Source organism: Dermacentor albipictus, chromosome 8, assembly GCF_038994185.2.
Source record: "Dermacentor albipictus isolate Rhodes 1998 colony chromosome 8, USDA_Dalb.pri_finalv2, whole genome shotgun sequence".
In the NCBI taxonomy this organism is placed as follows: Eukaryota; Metazoa; Arthropoda; class Arachnida; order Ixodida; family Ixodidae; genus Dermacentor; species Dermacentor albipictus.
In genome coordinates this window covers 133,960,904-133,980,618 of record NC_091828.1, presented here as the reverse complement: position 1 = coordinate 133,980,618, position 19,715 = coordinate 133,960,904, and the positions used below count along the sequence as shown (strand labels likewise).

Sequence of the window (19,715 nt, the reverse complement as noted above, 5' to 3'; positions counted from 1 at the left end):
GCACCACACATTGCTCGGCAGACGAGGGACTGGCAGGGAACGCTAGGGCAGACCATATTGCTCGAGCATTCAACGTCCGAGCAACGGCGCGGCCCTGCGACGACCTTCCACCAAATCCCCGTGACATCCTCTTACAACAAAGACAGCAGCGGACACGTTCAGAGGCGACAAGAGAGGTTCTGGCGTCGTATATTCAAACGAATGCATACCCTAACCTCCACAACCTGCACAAGATACACCACACGAGGTTCACCGACTAGCACCCGTACACGGACACTAAAACACGTGAGGCCACGAAAGGCCTCTGCACATAGACAGCCCCGCAATTCACAGACATCCACTAATGAGAACTATGCAGTGAGAATATGCAGGCTTCCGGACGGGCGCCGGGAGAGCCAATTGGCTCTTCTGGACCAAACCAAGAGAGCCGTTCCTGCCAGTAAGACCGTGGAATAGCGGCCCCAACCATCGTGGCTGCTTTTATTTATTTTCAATAAAGCTTTGACTCACTCACTCACTCACTCACTCACTCACTCACTCACTCACTCACTCACTCACTCACTCACTCACTCACTCACTCACTCACTCTATGTGTATTAGCTGAATAGTAGAGAAACTGACGTTGGCCCCATGATAAAGCTTCCCCTTACTATAATGCCGATGACCTTTTGCGACCCCAGCGCACCACGAGAACTACATACGTTTTTCGAGGTGGTACGCACCAGTCTACTACGAGACTCTGTCAGTAGCCACAAAGGAAATGGACGCATGCGGGACAAGTAAAAGAAAGGGGAGAGCAAGACAAGAAAAACATAAAAAAAAATGAGACAGTGGCGAATCTCTTGTCTTGACAGTTCTTGTCGTTGCTGAATGCAACAGGAAAGAAAAAAAAACAGAAAGGTGAGGGAGGGGTTGAACCGAATAAATGACCTTGACGCCGTTTGTCTTGATTTGGACTCAGTCTGTAGGAAGTCTTTATCAGGCTTCAAGACACCAATTGGAGGTTCCATTGGCGTGTGAGAAAACAGCAAGGTTGTCACATATAAGCAAAACAAATCATCCTAAAGGGGCCACGTATACACGTGAAGAAAGAAGGTCTGTGTGTGTGCATGTGTGTGTTTGTGTGGCTATGTTCATCTGTGCTTGCGTGCGGTACACCATAGAATCCATCACTCATTATAAGAGAAGAACTCCGCAAAATTATGTAGGAAGCTTTGCCTCGTTCGTCTTGACTTTTCCTCTTTCTCTTTCCTTTTTTTCACATTATTTTGTCTTTCGCTCTTTGCAAATCCCATTTTGTGTTCGTGGAACCAAAGAACGAAATTCACTCTCTTTCTTCTTCCCGCAGCACCGAAGAGGGTCTCCTTGCGAGCCAATGGTGCCACGTGTACGCCGGCGCAAGTATATATGAACAAATTGGTATATCATGCAAGTACTTCCCCACACCCACTTTTATCAGAGATAACTAATATTTGTCTAGAGGAAACGACCGGCTTGAGAAATTGTGCAAATTTCAAACGTTGGCATAGGCAACAGCTCGATCTAATTTACTTGGCGTTTTTTTATTGAGCCCAACATAGCAGAAATGTTTACGAGGTAAACGAGAGGTAGTTTCAAAAGTTATATATTACGTTATGTATTGAGCGAACAGAGGCGCACTATAAACGTAGGGCACAGCTGGGCTACTTTCGATAAAGCTTTCAGTAAGTTTGCCTATAGAGCGCATGGCAGTGGAAGAAACGCTGTTGCCTCGCTAGAGTGGAAACGCTTGAAGCTTAAAAGGAAAACGGAACGATTACTACAACCGTCGGCAAAACCCAATGTGTGTATTTTTTTTTATGTTGTGCGTTTGCGACGTGCCATGAACACATGGCACGTCACAAACGAAACAGTTCGATTCCACGCCGAAAACGAGAAACGTGAGCACAGCACTACGCGAAAGAGCCGCCGTGATCCTGGATGTTGTAGCCATCTTTGTTTATTTGGACAGTGTTACCAGCACAAGTAACGGATTGGGGAGTTGTCGATAGCACGGATTTTCCTGACCAAACGCGCTTTCTCTATTCAAGTACAGATGAAATGCATGACTGCTTTCATTGCATAATCACTCACTGATCCTGCTTGAATGAAATTTGTTATATTTAGAAAAAGAAACTTTTAGCGTTTCCTGAAAGCATAATCGCAAAATTGATGCTTGATGTTATTGAAAAGTTGTTTGAAATTGATTCATTGTAAAAAAAGAAGGAATATAGAAGCAGAATGGGCATAAGTCCCGAGCCTTAGGCCACGAGTAAATACCGCAATCCTGCGAAATATATATATATGTATATAGTTAGACAATATGAACTGTTTATAAGACGTCTATAAACGCGCATCAAACATGGCGTTTTTGCAGACAAGTTCCTAGGCGAGGCGGACATACTATTCCGCTAGGAACATGAGCTCCAGAAGGTTAAATAACAAAAAAAAGTAATTCACCTTTCCATTAGTGCTTTACACCCGGGCATTTGTTTCAATGCAAAGTTGAAGGAAGACACACTTTTATGTAGCTTCAGCTTTTTTTTCTTTTGTGATATTGAAAATAGCACCCAATTCGAAATATTTACCACCGAATTTCAACGGTAAATCCAGGCAATATCGGTACCGAGTGCGGCGGGAACGCAGAAAAGGCGGCCCCGCTATCATGTCAGACCGAAACGCCCCAGGGCGACAAGTGCGAGGAAGTTTGAAAGCCAATGTCTCGGCCAGTAGCTGCTGGTACGGCACGCTTTGCCTGGCGATGCCCGCCGTGGTTGCTCAGTGGCTGCGTTGTTGGGCTGCTGAGCACGAGGTCACGGGATCGAATCCCGGCCATGGCCCCCGCATTTCGATGGGGGCGAAAACACCCGTGTACTTAGATTTCGGTGCACGTTAAAGAACCCCAGGTGGTCGAAATTTCCGGAGTCCTCTACTATGGCGTGCCTCATAATCAGAAAGTGGTTTTGGCACGTAAAACCCTACAATTAAATTTTTTTTGCCTGGCAAACATGTGCCGCTGTGCGAAGGGTCACAATCGGCCGCGCCATGCTGTCACTCAAGTTAGGCCCCACATTCCTTTGCGGGCCATCTGACGCGCAGCGGGGCGTGCTCAGTCTCGATTTTGCCTGGGTTTGGCCTTGAATTTCGATTATGAATATCTCAAATTGCGTTTGATTTTTTAGATTTCTAGAAAATGGGCGGGCCATATTATCAAACACACACACGGTGTAGTTCCTCCCTTGAGTAAAGCGGTGTTCCTCATGCGTTAATTACATAATATGTTAATTAGTCCTTTCCGTGTAACTTAAGCAAAGGCAAAGTACTTCCACCTCGCCGTATAGCTCCTATGCTAAGACGACAGGTCTGTCACGTCTATAGCAGCTTTATTTTAAAAATCTGTGTTCTCCAAAAAAATGCACCTAGTATGTACACACACCTGTAGGATCTTCTAAGACAGACAAATGTCTTATTAGCCTGAAATTCGCGTGAAATCAAAACATGCATTGTTCACAATAATTGTGCAAACGCACTATTTTAATGAATGACATATTTGAGCGCTGTTTAACAAATTATTGTTACCTGATTTAGAAGTTCCAATGAATGGTATTTGCAAAGTTTGGCAATTCTTATTGCTGAACTACAAAGTTTTATACGGAATCTCTTTTTTTTCTTTTAGTTACTGCATTACGGGTAAATTTGGAAAAAAATTGACGGTCTGAATAAAAAATGTGCTTCAGCCTTCATTCAACTGCAACGATTTTACTATGGTTTACTAGATGCGGAATAAAATTACTTCCCCGATGGGACGGAAACATTTAGGTTAAAGCTAGGCAGATGGTAGTGGCACACCCGATATGCACTTCGGCGCATTGCTTTCGATATCTGAAAACCGTTGGATTAAGCACCTCGGATCAACAGCTGCACGGCAGGAATCACTGCCAGTACATCAGTTAAAAAGGCGCCAACCCGATTGAATGCGTTAATGCGAAGCAGTGGCGCAATGGCCGGCGCAGCTAGTCTCGTGCGGTTGAAGGAAACATTCGCGGATGCGCGCGACCTTTCCAAAAGCTTCGGTCTAGTGCCAGTGTAGGTGGCGCCGATCGACTTTCTTCCTCGTCTTTCCTATATCATGCATTCATATTGCAGAATAAGCTGCAGAGTTTGGCGTTCTTTGATAATTTTACCAAGCACTCAAGAGGCCAGACACAATACTGTCCAGGCGCATTTATCTTCACTGCAACGTCGACGGAGTGGCGAAAAGGTAGAATCTTTGAATGTTAATCTGTGGACCCGGAGTTTGGATGATTGCGGGCAGTGCAACTTTTAAGCAAGGCGGCTGCCTGGGCGCGTTGGTGCATTGTGAGTGCAATATAGTTCCAGCAGGTGAAAAAACCTGAGCACAAGTAAAAAGGAGAGGGGATAAAGCTTCGATTTATTTGTGCTCGTATTTTTCTCGTCCGCTGGAACCTTCCTAACGTTGCGCTGACTTTTCATTTTGAAATTTTGGCGGTATGCTTTGGGCGTCCAATGATAGACACCGACATCAATGGTCCTTATGGGATGGAGGCTTAGCAACTGTCGCTGCAAATTTTTCGGTGTGACGTGCAACCACGTAACATGTGCTGAGGTGTTAGCGGTGTTTGTGTAAGAAATAACAAGCACCTAATGCCTCGATACGCATGATTTACAGATTACGCCAATGAAGTACACATTTTACCAAATAAACCCAGTGCTGGCGCATATCGTTAATTTACGCCTACAGACTTGAGTGCTCTCTCGCCGAATGTGCAAATAGTTGCGCTTTACAAAAAAAGTGATGAAATTATATTCAGCAAATTACAGACTAGAATTTTCCGCACAACGTATATCTTCTGAATACCAGAAAAATTAATTCATACAGTCATGAATGAATTCTGTGAAAAGCGCAGCATAATGACCAAAGCTCCAACAATTTGGTTTCCAAAAAGAAATTGAAGGAAATTCCACTACTCTAGTCAGAAGAGCGCATTGTGTACGGTGGACTGCGGAAAAGTGTGCCAGGTGTACTCCTCCATTTTTATGTCAAAGCGTCAAATGAGCCACCGAGCGCAAAAGCCGGCGTCTGTTGGAGCGAAACGGCGCCTACACACGCACGGCCGATGGCTGCGACGCCACGTCACGAGCTGCACCTCGACCGAGCAGAGCGGGCGAACACCCGCTGCGGCAGTGCGAGCGCGCCGGCTGCGTGAGGGCACCACCGCGCCGCCGGTGGCAGGGGGCGTTGGCACCGCAGGCTGCTTAGGGTGCCTCGATGCGCGCGCCCCCGCTTAGGGTGAGGACATCTGCGTCGTCTGCTACGGCGGCCGCCATTCTCGCTCCCACTGCATGCTCGTTCTCGCGGAGAACGGACTCCTCCGCTTTCCGGCTCCCTATCTCACGCTCGGCAGCGACTGGGGCTAACCCCCTTTCTCCCGCGCTGTTATGCGGAGGGCGTTAAAAGGCTGAATGGGCATTTTTCTTCGTGAACGGAGGCGCGGTAAACAGGATTGCATGGGAAACCTCACTGATGTCCCAATGCAAGTGAGTGAATTTGATCGGTAAGAAAATTCAGCCGACGCGGTCAATGCAACAACGTCTTGGTTCTGCACGCTTTGAAGAAACAGCATCAGCAACGGTAATAAAATATAAAGTCCCCTTTTCGTCTGGTAACAGCCAGATGAATACAAAAGCTGTTACCCAAGCAAACATGAAATCATTTATTCAGTGCTTATGAAAACACACAAAGTTAGAGATTTGTGTTTAATGGGAACGTGAACACTGAACATTATTGCACTTTTTAAAAGTCGACATTTATGTTAAATAGACCGTAATTGATAAAATAGTTGTGATCACTATATATATAGATGCAGACTTCAGACTTTGAAGGAAAAGGCTCGCAGAACTGCAGATTCCAGCTTGCTTACGCAAGGCTGACCCCTGCACAAGTCTTGCTTCCGTGGCCACTAGGATGAGTGCTCGGAATTTGTCGGAGATGAATTCGGAGCCTCACTCTGGCATATGCAGCAGTCAGCATTTTGCTTATTCGTTCTTTGTGAGCCATGCATGTGTTCACTGAGGGTTTGTCTATGCCTTCGAGATAGGCTATCAGAGAACGAAGTGGCGACTTCATGGTGAAAAATTTGCCTGTGCACCATGAGTTGACAGCGGTGAAATGTTCCTCGTAGTTTTTTAAAGTTTTCATGACATCAGCGCTTGGATATACGAGGTTTTGCCCATCCCTGACGTATTCCTTGAGTGCAGTCAGGGAAGCATACTGATCGTCAGGCTTGCCAAGGAGAGCAGCCTTGCACTGCGGACAAGTTATAGATTTCAAAATTCCTTTCAAAATAAAACCGCCAAGGTAAAACAAGATGCGGCACTCGGTTGACGTGAGCTCTTCAATGAACAGAATTTCCGTGTCGTTGATTTCATCGACTTCGCTTTCTGCACATTCCTTCTTGCTATGTGCAAGCAGATCGACAAGGTATTCGCGGTCGTCAAGTTCGTAGCTTGTTGATCTCGGAGTGTGAAGAAAGTGGCTGACGCTGACGAGTCGGAGTGCACACTTCAAGTCATACGCAGTGGGCACTGGCTTCATGAGCCGCACCACAGAAAAAAGGTTTTCTAGGCAGTCTTGCAACAGCCTGCTCGTGAGGAGGAATTCATACCCTTCACTGCCAAGAAGCACTTCTTGAAGGAGAAGGACAGCCGTTGTCGCAATTAGGACCCCTGCTTGCGATGGCTTCCACTGAGATCCAGTGCCCATTTTCAGTTCTCTGATGGTGTCTGTTGCCGTGCGTAGTGTGTCCAAGGCGGCATGATATTTAGTAATGTTCCTGCGGCTTAGCGCCATGGTGGGATGACGCGATGACATGAGGGCATACCACCTAGAAACGAGGTCCATAAACCACGCTGTTGTTTCGGCCTCTGGCTCAATCACTCCTTCTTTTATTAGGAACCGAATAGCTGGTGGGGCTTCACGGAAGAGCTGGACAGCGACTCCTACTTTCATTTTGGTTAAGTGCCCACAACTAATGTGGGTTTCTGACAAATTTGGTGCTACCTTAAGTTCGTTGGCTGCGTCATAATCCAAGACGGCCTGTACATGCTCCAATTTCACCTTCGAGGCCGTCAGTCCGTTCCTGCTTACTGTAGTATCACTGAGTGTGAAAACTTTTGAGCTTAGAAGCTGTCCTTTCAGGTTCTTAAGGACATGTGCCGGGTCCGAGATGAAAAAAAGTTCCTTCCCTTTTAAGGTTGGGTGAGGTATTGAGCACGAAGTTGTCGAATGGCGGTGGCTCGAAAAGCCAAATTCTCTCCACATAGCGCGGTTTGCTGCATCCATGTCACATGTGATAACACGGACTCTTAGAGAAATCTGGCTGCATATCTGCACTATTTCCAGGACATATGCCTTGAGTACAGAGCCGTCCACGTGCCTACCAGTGAATTCATAGGCTATCACTTGCTTCCATCTCTGGTTTACCCCACCTAGCATAAACACCAAAGCATGATTGGCTGGCTCTTCAGGCTTTGAGGGCAACGTCGTTCCTCCCAGAAGCACGTCTTCGCCACGGTCGAGTTCAAATCCGGGTGCTATCTCCATTTCATCTAAAAAGAGAACGCAGTCTTTCTCCACGTCCTCCATTCCCTCTGCTTTCGACCTCATGACGTCGATCACTTCATGCAGGATACCTGGCAGAAACTTCAGGCCCTGAATTCTTCTTGCTAACGTTCTGCTGGATGGAAGAGGGTAGCCAATCTTTCTGAGTGTTTCATACCCGGTGGTTCCACAAGCAAATTTAATTTTTAGACCTTGCTTTACTGTTTGCGCTGACCACGAATTACCATGATTGTTGTTCCGAGAAAGAGCACGAATTTGGTCTTCATTTAAAAACTTCGTATTTCGTGAGAAATTAGTTGCCTCTTTCTGCAGCTTGCGTACCTGCATCTGTAGTTTTTTGACAGTGTTCTTAGATTCGTTATGATGTTGTCTAAGCTTATTATTGGCTGCTGTGAGATCTGCAATCTTCTTCCTAAGCTCAGCTGCCTCAGAATCGAGGGGTTGGGTCGCAGTAACTATTGCAGTTTCTTGAAGCCGTGCATCCCTGGGGGTCGAAGTAAGTTGCCCATTAGCATTGTTGGTTTCCGTAGCCGCCAATCTCTCATTTATCTCCCCGTCTGACGAAGAATCAGCGGGAGAAAATTCCTGCGTAGTTGAGGGAAGAACGTTTCTCACTTCTCGTGAAGAATTGTGTGCGGCTGCGTCGTCACTGAATAATGCAGGCACGTGTGCATTTCGTTCCCTTGGTGGCCTTCGCTCTTTAGGAAGTTCTGGAAACAGATAAATAAGAAAAAATGCCCATTACATATATTTAAGATTGTGTTAACTAAAAGCAGAATAGAAGGCGCGCCAGAAAATTTAATATGTATGCGCATGAATCGTTTCCTCACATAACTTTTTCAAATGTAGATAATGAGCCGATAAGCAACGTGCTAACAAATACCAGGGTCAGGAGGCATCTCACCTTTGAATGGGAACACCGTTGGTACAGCATTAGGCTTGAGCTTCTTCCACCCATCCGCGCGGTTCTGTTCGAAGCTGCTGGCTTCGAAATGAGCCTGCAGATGAATTTGATATTGAAATTAGCGGCGCATTTCCGGCTCGATAATGAAAACAATGAAGGCAGCACGCAAGAGAACACAGTAGTCCAAATATCAGTCGAATTACTCGAATGAGAGCCTCAATCTGCACATAACATATCCTGTCTATCTCATTCACTGACTTAATCCGCCATCGCAGAACGAAGCGTCGGGTTAACAGGCCAAAGAACAAATTAGTCGAAATATCAGGCGAATTACTCGAATGAGCGCCTCAATCTGCACATAACAACGATCTCTGTTAATCTCATTTACTGACATAATGCGGCGTCGTAGGACGAAGCGTCCGGTTAATAGGCAGCGGAAGCTACCCAACGCCGCACACATGTCAAAAACAACTTCAGAAATCGTGAGTGAATTAATCAAAATTGGTTCCTGGACCATCCATTTGCACAGTAATTGCCACAGCTTATGTGCCCTTGCTTGTCCTCATGCTCTGTGCCTTGATGCAATGTTTGGGCCCAGACCGCAATTCGCTGGCAAGCGCCTAGTAAAGGCAATTACCTTTGAATGAAAAGAAGCGGCGAAAGCACGCGTGGTACGTATTCCCCAGCGGACACGTGTCGTGCAATTTCGGATGCGAACAAGCAAGCGGCAGACAATGGCCTGTACCGCGCTGTAGTGAAACTCATTTACTTTGTTTTAGTGTTTCACGCAGCTTTTTTAAGCCGAGCAAGAAGAATATTGAACGACACTTAGCTGCCCAAACGCAACAAAATACAAATAAATCGCAACAAAAACAGCACTGAACCAACATGTGGCACTTACGCTGCAGACACACGAGGAGTTCGTCGGTTGCCACTTGTCACGCTTGACTCGCACCAGCCACAGAAGCCGCCTTTTTGGGTCCCTTGGAAAATGGAACATCCTCCAACCATTTCTCGAATGGTTGGAGCACTGAGGAACACAACATCCAGGCATTCTACGCCGATGAAAGCCGCGCGAACGCAGCAGCGTTTCGAGGACGCCCGCACAGCAGCGCGGCGAAGTCGACGCGGGCAACGCAATGGCGGAGGGAGCGCGCGAAAACAGGTTTAGGCGGCGCCGGCTGGTTCAAAGGGTGACCTCACCCTAAGCGGGGGCGCGCGCATCGAGGCACCCTAAGGCTGCTCGCTGGCTCGGGCAGCACGCACCGCTGTGGTTCGTTACTCGCAGCGCAAAACACGGAGGACCGCTCGGCGCCGTTTAATTGGACACGAAGGCTTTCGCATTCACAGCTCATAAGAAGTGTCTAGGTGTCCGCGCATATTTTTTCCTAGCGTTTCACTTTATCAATCATAAGCAGCTCTTGATAAAATTTGATAGATATTGTTTACAACGTGCAGTACTTTCGCTTCTCTCGGCATACCTGAATGCGCACATTCAGTATGTATGTATGTATGTATGTATGTATGTATGTATGTATGTATGTATGTATGTATGTATGTATGTATGTATGTATGTATGTATGTGTGTATGTGTGTGTGTATGTATGTATGTATGTATGTATGTATGTATGTATGTATGTATGTATGTATGTATGTATGTATGTATGTATGTATGTATGTATGTATGTATGTATGTATGTAAGCATACGGAAATTCTCGGTTAGATAAAAGGTGCTATACCTCAAGGCACTCTTCATGGTTCACTGCTTTTTAACATAAATGACATAGTGAACACGTCTGCGAGTGCAAAATATGTTATTGATGTAGATTATGTATCTGTACTATTTTCGTCAAGTATGAGAGGCGACATGATTGACGAAGCAAGTGCGGCACTGGGAGTTTTGCAGTGTCGGTCCACTGTAAATGAGCTTAAGATTAACGAGTGCGAAACCAGAGCAATAGTACTCTGAGCTATATGTAAATGAGTTCCAATATTGTTGTATTTATATTTTGGCACACAAAAATTTACTTAGAAAGCGCGTGACGTTTAGATGTAAGGTTTTGAAGTCAACTGAGTAGGGATAACCATGCAATTACCGTTGTTACTAAGTGCTTTGTATCACAACAATAGTAGGTGGGAACGAATACCTTCTTCCTACTAAAGTAATGATTTATTAAGGTATTTTATAATAGAGTCACACCTCAATACTTGTAATTTTGTATAGTAGCCAACCACTGCCACCAACTTGTAAAAGTTTACTTGTTAAAATAATTATGAGCCATATTTACTTGAAAGCATATTCGCACATCCAAATGAGTTTTATGTTCGGTACGGCCCTATAAGAATTTTTTTTTTGCCTGCCACTTTGATTCTCTGACTGTTGCCGCAGGTAGATAAGAGGCGATATCCATTACCCGCACACTCTGCCGCATTTTCATACCAATGCACCCGTGTGCAGCAGCATACACGCGGAGCTTTGGAATCTTCCTGAATGCCCAACTAATACCGAAACTCGAAGTTTGGTAGTACAATACCACGTCTGTTAAACAAATTCAAGAAAATGAATTTCAATGCAGGCAACATGCTTCGAAAAGCTCTGCTATGTGATGTACCGGGGGTCTATCTACGCGTTCATAACATTTTATGAAATGAGTTTCTTTACAACATTATACACTGTTGGTTGGTTAAATTGTATATTTGCCATCAGTAAGCAATATAATAATCACTATGTCTTGTGGAAGGCCTTTCACTTAACTGTTTCTTTAGTTTAGTTATTATCTTACTGAGTGACTTTTTTTTGTATTCATTGCTGATCTATTCGATGTCGATGTGTCCGTTCCCCTTTGACCACACACTTCGCTGTATTATTTTTAATACTTCCGTGTTCTTGCTCATGTTCATGTTTGTTTCACTTGCGGCGAATATGCAGGAAATGTTTCGTTTGTTTTTCGTCATGCGTAGCGTTTTCGAACAGCGGCCACGCACCTTAGGAGTCGATGGACTGGCCGAGATGCTTGCTGCAGCTTTTTTCCTTGGTCCTCCCCAAGCGAAGATGGGAAATAAAATCAATGAATTCATCTCCTTTCACACCGGTTTTGTGAAAAACCATTGCTGGGACAAACTATTGTCATGGCCACATCCTGTTTAGTCAAGAAGAGTGCGAATTGGCACAGTGAGAACTGCACATGACTCGTGACGGCATTGCTCGATCCTTTGATTGGATAATGCGACCCGTAGCTTTAGCTACAGCACACGTCTTCGGCAAGCAAATTCTAGTCAAGTCCAGAATTTTATGATTACTAAAACTACGGCACATAAAGAGTCGTCAAAGCCCGGCTCCACGGCCATTGTTTTTCATGAAGCGTTACTGGCCATTTAATCACTTACTAGTCGACGGCAAACTACCGTTACGCGCAAAGGAACTTGGCTATATATGATTAGGCATCGTGACCTCTATCATCCGTAATGCTGCACGAAATTAACGGCATGGATTAAACAGGCAGCATGAACAGTGTCCTATAATATATAGTGTTCTCCTTCATTTATTTCTGCGCACTGCAGCCATTCAGTCAAACAGACAAGTGCAGGGAACTCTGCTTGACCGGAAAGATCGATGCGCGCTGCCTGTGCGATACCTCGATTCACGTCCGGCCCTTAAATTATTGCATTGCTTTCAATTACGCTTTTTCTCTTGCAGTTTTCTACAAAAAAGGCCGGACGTTGTTAATTGCACCTCGGTTGTCCTTCTGAAAGAAAGCTTCACTCAGACTTGCAGCGGGCACGGTGACGTGGCGCTGCTCATCTTAAATACGAGAACCTGATTCCTCTACATCGAGCTCAACTGTCAATTTCTTGCTGTTGTTAGTCCTCTGCAGAAGTGGCACATACCCACCATGAACGATCGGCCAAGAATTAGAGTTTGCACAAGATAAGTTTAGCAAAATACGTTTAGAGGAAAGAAAAGAACAGTCTTCCATTTCTTCTTTTCTTTCTACTGTGCCCTCCTAAAGGATCGACATCAACAGCCGCGCACGCAATTCGAGTATAGAGTGCTGTATGTGGCCGCAACTCTCGAAATGACGACATGATTGACGTAAGACTACAAAAAAAAATTCTACTTCCAGCTGTTCCGTTCATTCTCTTTCCAAAAAACAGATCAGATAAGTCGCTGTACTATATTGAAAGGAAACACTTAGGCGTCAGTCATCAAATACAAAAAAAAATATCCATTTATGTTCCAATCATATTAAATTACAGTCTTAGGCAAATCAAGTTACTTTTGGTGTAAGACGAACAGGTAGAGACTTGGCCAGAATACGTGGCGCCTTGAGCGGAATACGAGAGGAATGTGCTTGCAGATTCGCTCAGTTTAGGATGGCTCCACATTAAAGAAAAAAAAAACTGAAATTATGTCAGTTTCTTCTCGTCGCCTGACCGAAGTCTGAGCAGCCGACGCTTGTCGAGTGACCATACCAACATGGATCTCAACTACTTGGGATATATACATATATATATGGTTACTTTTGTGGTTCACTGCGTAAAACGACGCTTTGATGAGCAAGTAATTGGAACACCAATGCATTTCTCCGCAAAGTTCGGGACGTATTATCTCGAAACTGGCGTCACACTGAGAATTCGTTGCAAGTGGATGCACCTCGTGAACTGCACGGCTCGAATTTGTAAATTGCAATATGGGTCATAAGGCAATTAGTTTAAAACTTAATTAGTGAATTTTCGTTACTGCGTAACACTAGGAATACCTTCGCAGACTGCGTGACAGTACCCACAGAAACACTTCTGTATCGTGTGTGTGTGCGTGTGTATATTAATTTTTTTTTTCTCTCTCTCACCTATTGCGTCCCTTTGCCCCTCTTCCGGTACAGGCTAGCCAACCGCAAATAATCTCTGCTTAACCTCCCTGTCATTCCTCTGCCTCTCTCTCTCTATGGCAGATGGTAAAAAGACTATATGAAAGTGAGACAGCTCGATAAAAAAGGCCTTATACACTTAGCACGCTCTGCTCGAGTGTTGGTTAGGTGGCCCGAGGCACTCGCTCTTGTTGATAGCTATGTTGTCGTGATAAAGCAGATACAAAAGTTCCACAGCAACGACACGCCGACGGCTTTCCAGGGTTTGTGCGGCGGCGCGGTTGCGCAGTGCAGTCACGCTGTCACTGCAGGAGTACTTGGAATAAACGAAGCGAACGGCCTTGTCTTCCATCGCCTCTCAACGTTCGCTCGGGTAAGCTTGATGTGGATTCCAGACTATGTGGCTACATTCGAGGATGCAGCGCGCAAGACATTTCTAGCTTGATGACTTAACATTGGGTGGTGCTCTTGCTAGCTTTATACGCAGAAAGCCTAAAAACGCCTTTGGGCATGCATCTTTGATATGCGTGTCCCATTTCATCATCGTTGTTATTGTTACCCCCAAGTATTTACACAATTCATTGCACGCTACAGGTGATTCCATAATGTTGTAGTGGAATTGTAATGGCGTCCTTTTACGCGTTATCGACATACAGGCGCTCTTGCTCAAGTTTATATCCATGCCCCATCCCTGGCACCAACTGGCAATGCGAAACAACGATGAATTTAATTTTACTTGATCGTCCTGTATTTGTATTGTCCCGTATATGACGCAGTCATCTGCGAAAAGTATTAATGTCACTCCCGGCGGCTCAATATGAAAGCGCAAGTCATATACATATAATAAATATAATATAGTACCGAATACAGAAACATGAGGTACCCCTGTAAAAACTTCTAAACATTCGTATTCTGCTTCGCCCACTTTAACGTACTGCCTGCGGTTGGAAATGTGTGCGCTTATCCATGATACCATTTTGTCGTCAATTTCGATGGCACTAAGTTTGTTAATTAAGTTCCAATACATTACCCTGTCGAACGCTTTCGGAAAGTCAATTAATATTGCATCAGCTTGAAGTCGAGGTGGAGGCGAAAGGCGTAGCTCAGCATAAACAGGACAAAAGAAGAACACAGACGACACAGACGTTTGGCGCTTTTGTCCTGTTTCCGATGCGCTATGCCTTTTGCCTCCATCATGATCTACCAACGAGCCCAACGTGCAAAATTGAAGTCGAGAGTTTATCGCAGCCGCAGAGTCATGCACTATTTCTAGAAGTTGCGTCACCGCAGAAACTCCTTTGCGGAACCTGTGTTGTTTGGAGCACAGTAAGTTGTGTTCGTCAAGGTAGATCATAATTACTTTATGAATAATATGTTCCATGTGCTTACAGAAAGAGCTGGTTAATTAAATGGCCTGTATATGTTGACGCTCAACTTGTTACAGCCTTTAGGGATAGGGACGACTTTTGCACTTAACCAGAATGATGGTAAGGTAGAGGTTTGCAGAGACGCGGTGAACACTTTGTAGATAAAAGGCGTCAGTTGCTTGCATAGCGCCTTAAAAACGTATTAGAAATATTGTCCGGGGATGGAGACTTTTTGACATCCATTTGAAGCAGCAAGTTCGAAATCCCTTGTTCCGTGAACACTTCTTACGCCATTGTTATCCCTGGGGCTAAGACAAGTTCCCGCTCTATAGGAGAAGTAGAGCGCGTGAAGACAACCGAAAATACGCGTTGAAGGCGGTCGCGATTATGCGTGCGTCGTCAGTAATTTCACCATCATTTCCAAGTGAAGAGCAGAAGTTTCAGGCCTGGATAGGTAGCGCCAAATTTTTTGTCGATGTTGTGTCATGAAAGTTGTCAGCGTAGTAACAAAAAAAAAGGTGCTACGCGCTGACGTCATTGCAGCCTTAACTTCACTGGGAAGCCTGCGAACGTCGTCCGGATTACCTCGGTTTCTGCGCATACGCTATACTTTTCATATGAATAATGTTACGCGTTATCCACGGTGATTTACGTTTTATGCGTATTATTTCAGTTGGGATAAGTTATTCGCGCAGAATGTGATGCCTTCCTTAAATTTCTGCCATAGATTGCCTACAGTTTCGTATCTTTCCAAATTGAAGCCGTCTAGCAGAGTTTCGAAATAATGGATGACACCTACATCATCCTCTGACATAATTTTGTCCAACCATGTGCTTTCCGTGCCTTCAGTGTCTGATAGTCTTGCACCCGACCTTAATGGCTAATGCTAGTAGTTTGTGGTTTGATATACCATCTTCTACTGTTAGTTTCGATAACGATTTACGCGAGACAAATGCAAGGTCCAGTATTGAACTGATTTGTCCTTGAATGCGTGTAGGCACCTTCACCAGTTTATTTAGCAAGAAGCGAAAGCAAATGTTTAGAAGCATTTCGCAGCTTGAGACCTCCTTGTTAGTCATTTGAAGTGTATTGCAGTCTATAGAAGGAATATTGAAATCGCCAGTAAGGACCACTTTGCTTCCTTCTTTAACTCTGCCAGAAAGGAAGTCGTGAATTCATGTAAGGTACTCATAGCACGCTATCTACGCAGATGACGTGGCGCTGTGAACTACGCGAGGTTCCCTGGGAGAACAAGAGGAGGCCCTACAGTCGGCGTTGAATAACATCGAGAGCTTCACGAGGGAGATAGGGCTTACGCTAGCACCGGAGAAGACCGAGTTTGTCGTTGTCCATGGCGGGAAAAGGTAAAAGTTGAAAGAAGAGGAGAAAGCCAGCGTCCATCTCTCGATCGGACAGACACCCATTCTCAGGAAGCGTGTCATCCGCATACTCGGAATGTTATTAGACGGGCAGCGTATATCCACAACGTGGTACAATCAAACAGTAAAGGTCACCAAGCAGGCCACCCAAATCTTCCGCAGGATTGCCAAGCGTACCAGAGGCGTTAAAGAAAGAGAAATGAGACACTTTGTGCAGGCTTTCCTACATTCTTGCGTGCTGTATGGCGCCCCTTTTCACCCCATCACTAGAACACAGCTGCGTAACCTGGAACGCCTCAACAACGAGGCAAGGAGAGTAATGACAGGATTGCCAAAGTACACACCACACTCCCTGCACTCAAGAGCTGCAGCGCTTTGGGTGACATCTCTGATGTTATTTCAACGCACGAGCATGCTCATGTGTCACGCCTCGAGTCCACAAACGCAGGAAGGGCCATATTGCTTAAAATTTCGTAAGAAATCCCTAACCTTCCGGCGCTTCCACGGATATCTTCCCCTTGGGAACACGTACCAATTGCGGATCCCAAGCCACTGTCGAAGAACACGGGACAAGATCAATTGGCAAGAAGGCAGGCCCACGGCAAACGCCGTAAGAAATATACGCACCAACTACGCGAGGGAAACGACCACTCTGGCAGGTGCCATAGAGTCTATGTGGATGCTTCTATCGGAGGGCCAGAGGAGGAGCCAATGTTCACTACGGCGTGGAAAAATATGGAAGCAACCGAACGGGGCAGTAAACTCCACCTCACGAGACATGTCGTTCACAGCTCAACAGCAGAACTGTATGGCATCCTAGATTTTGCCAAGCATGCTGATCACACTGCCAACAAATTTCCCAAAGATGCTCAGCACCACTACAGAGGGTTTACGGACTCTCAAATTGCCTTTAGACCTTGTAAAAACACTCGTACAACCACTGCTGTAGTCCATCAACTCCGCCTCAACACGCATCGTCTGCGTCACGAAGGTCATGATATTCAGTTACACTGGATCCCCGGGCACACGGGTATACCAGGAAATGAACGGGCCCATCGACTAGCGCTCGCCACGCTACTAACCGCACACGCGAAACCGCACGAACAATTACTGGACAACGTAGTACCTGAAAACATGGAAATACACAGTCAGTGGTACGATCCCATGGAAGCAATAGCCTAGCGCCACCGGCGCAGCTATCGCTTCATTACATCCAATCCCATGGACATTCCTCCCCTTCCCTCCCAGGCTGCCACTCGTCGGCAGCAGGTTCTGCTCCGGCAGGTACAGACTGGCACCCTCCTTACTCCCTTCCTCGTGCAGCGTTTTCGAATAAAGGAAGACCCTCGTGGCCTGGATTGTTCACGTGCGGGTACCTTCAGCGCCTGTAACACCAAGGCGGACCTAGAACACTTAATCTGGGACTGCCCGCTGTATTCTAGCCACAGGCAAAGGGCCCTTGCTTCGCTCCCAACGGAATGGCGACTAATCTGCCTACAGACCTGGGCGCTACCGAGACACAGCAGTGCTGCGACCGCCAACGAGTTCCGGTGGTCACTGTACGAATTCCTGGATGATCCTGAAGCTCCCGCCACTGGGACCACGCTTCTTCATCTGGAACGTACCAGTGGAAGCATCAGACCTCATGATTCAGATAATTAAGTCACCCTTATCACTTTTTCCCTTGTCTTCTCACTCCCGCCACTTCCCAAGCCAATTCACCGCAGCCCTTCAAGAGCAAAAATGTGAATAAAGACGTGTAAACAACAACAGGAGCATTTGCTCTCCTGCAGGTGCCTCCTAATAGTATTATTGTGTCTTGCCCTGTTGTAGTACACCAGGCACTTTCGTGGTTTGAAATGCCTTCGTCTGCACAAAAAGAGAAACTCTGTTTTATCGCGATTGTCCCACCACCCCCGCGACTTTCGCGATCAGATCATAAGATCGAGTAACTTCGAGGGATTGGTTAAGAATCGTGAGTACCGGAATGTAGCCACGCTTTAGTAATCAAGATTATAATGTCAGGAGAGTATAAGAGTATTAGCGAAATCGAAAATTTGGAACGACTACGCTGCACGTATTAGAACATATCAAGGACAGTGAAAGAGCGCTTTTACATTGTCACGTTCGTGCAGCTTTATGTTTAATGGCATCCACTTGACGGGTTTCTTTGAGCAGTACACTTGCACTTTTTTGTCTAATCCCAAACGTACAACTTCCCGTTTACTTTACGTTTGTTGTAGACAAGGGTAATCTTGTCTCCATTTTCTTTTTTGGCTTTGCACGACTGCCAAAGCTCACTGCGTATAGCGTGAACAGGTGCCGAGAGGTGCTCCCAAACAGACAAAGAGAGTTTGAAACAGTTTCGAAGCACGGACATTTTCTCAGTGAAGTTATAAAAGCGCAAAATGACAGGTTACAGTGAAACTGTATATGGCTAGTTTCCAGCGGCTCGATGTCCGTAGACCAAAAACCATGGGCAGATTCCGAAGACAGTGCAATACCGGGCTGACCCGTTGCCGCGGTGAAGCAGGCTTCAAGCACTCCACCAACTTGCAAAATAAGTTTAATATCTTGAGTACAAATACAATCCCGTATAAGATATTAGGCTGATAACAACAGATACTACACTTTGACGTGCGTCTGCCATGTCTACGTTCGAACCGCCCTCCATTGCATGATTTCTTTGTTATTTTACCTATACGGTGAACAAGCACGATTGATTGAACGTCTACACCAATCTTGCATTTTAGAATGTCGTTAACTACTACCTGCCTCAAATCAGTAGCAGTGTCGTCAACCTGTTCTGTCAGTATGTAAATGACAATATAACTACGGCGGCTTCCGTTTTCTACGTCGTCAAGTTTCTTATTCAGATATTCTATTTACTCACACACAACATTAACTTTCACTTCACAATTGATCAACTTTTCACTCTGCTGTTTGAAAGACAGAAACGAGGTTTCAAATTCCGCTATCCGAGAATAAACATTATGAAATCCGGCTTCTAAAGTTTTCTGTGGACTTTTAATTTCCTTTACATGTTCTAGTATTTTTTCGATCGTGTTTGCGCCTGGACTTTTCTCAAGTTCACCGCCGAGGAACAGAATCAAGCGGCACATCTAAAAAAAATCAAAGAGAGAAGATGCACCGGGAGCTCGGCAGCTCCACTAAACAGACGTCATTACTTCTAAGATATTTAACAAATGACCATTTCTTACTAAGCTCTACGACCAATACGAAGTGGTTACTCATCACGTCTGCGACGGTGCCGCCGAGCCCACTGTCCGCTGCCTGTTCCAGTTATTCCAAAATCAAAATCAACGCATGCACACTCCCGAACCAGCCGATGTCAGCGCACCAAGCGCGGCCAGCAATTATGCACCGCGCCGTCATTGTAAGAGGCATGCAGTGCACGCTTTGCACTGTTGGCATAGCACAGTCGCGTCTTCTTCCTCGGCGAATGAATGCTGCCCGTGGTGCAATGACACGTTTTCGCCGACTCCTGCTCATACACTCCAAACTTGCAGCCAGCG

The 19,715-nt window shown here is 45.6% G+C and overlaps 2 protein-coding genes, 1 long non-coding RNA gene and 1 pseudogene across 7 annotated transcripts in view; 1 reads left to right on the top strand and 3 right to left on the bottom strand.

The window, feature by feature from the left end:
* Window positions 1–19,715, top strand: part of LOC135913476 (chaoptin-like) — a 372,394-nt gene that overhangs the window by 144,018 nt on the left and 208,661 nt on the right. The window contains exon 4 of the mRNA XM_070524538.1: window positions 1,349–1,419. The gene's annotated coding sequence lies outside the window, so the exon portion shown is untranslated. The remainder of the gene's footprint in view (window positions 1–1,348; window positions 1,420–19,715) is intronic.
* LOC139049188 (uncharacterized) overlaps window positions 1–19,715 on the bottom strand; it is a 451,752-nt gene that overhangs the window by 268,525 nt on the left and 163,512 nt on the right. The window lies entirely within an intron of this gene.
* LOC135913456 (uncharacterized) lies at window positions 7,409–9,768 on the bottom strand. Its single transcript, XR_011507796.1, has 3 exons — window positions 9,466–9,768; window positions 8,565–8,658; window positions 7,409–8,370 (listed from the first exon to the last, which is right to left on the bottom strand). It is a non-coding gene; the product is annotated as an uncharacterized lncRNA (long non-coding RNA).
* On the bottom strand, window positions 18,650–18,829 carry LOC135913495 (U2 spliceosomal RNA; annotated as a pseudogene).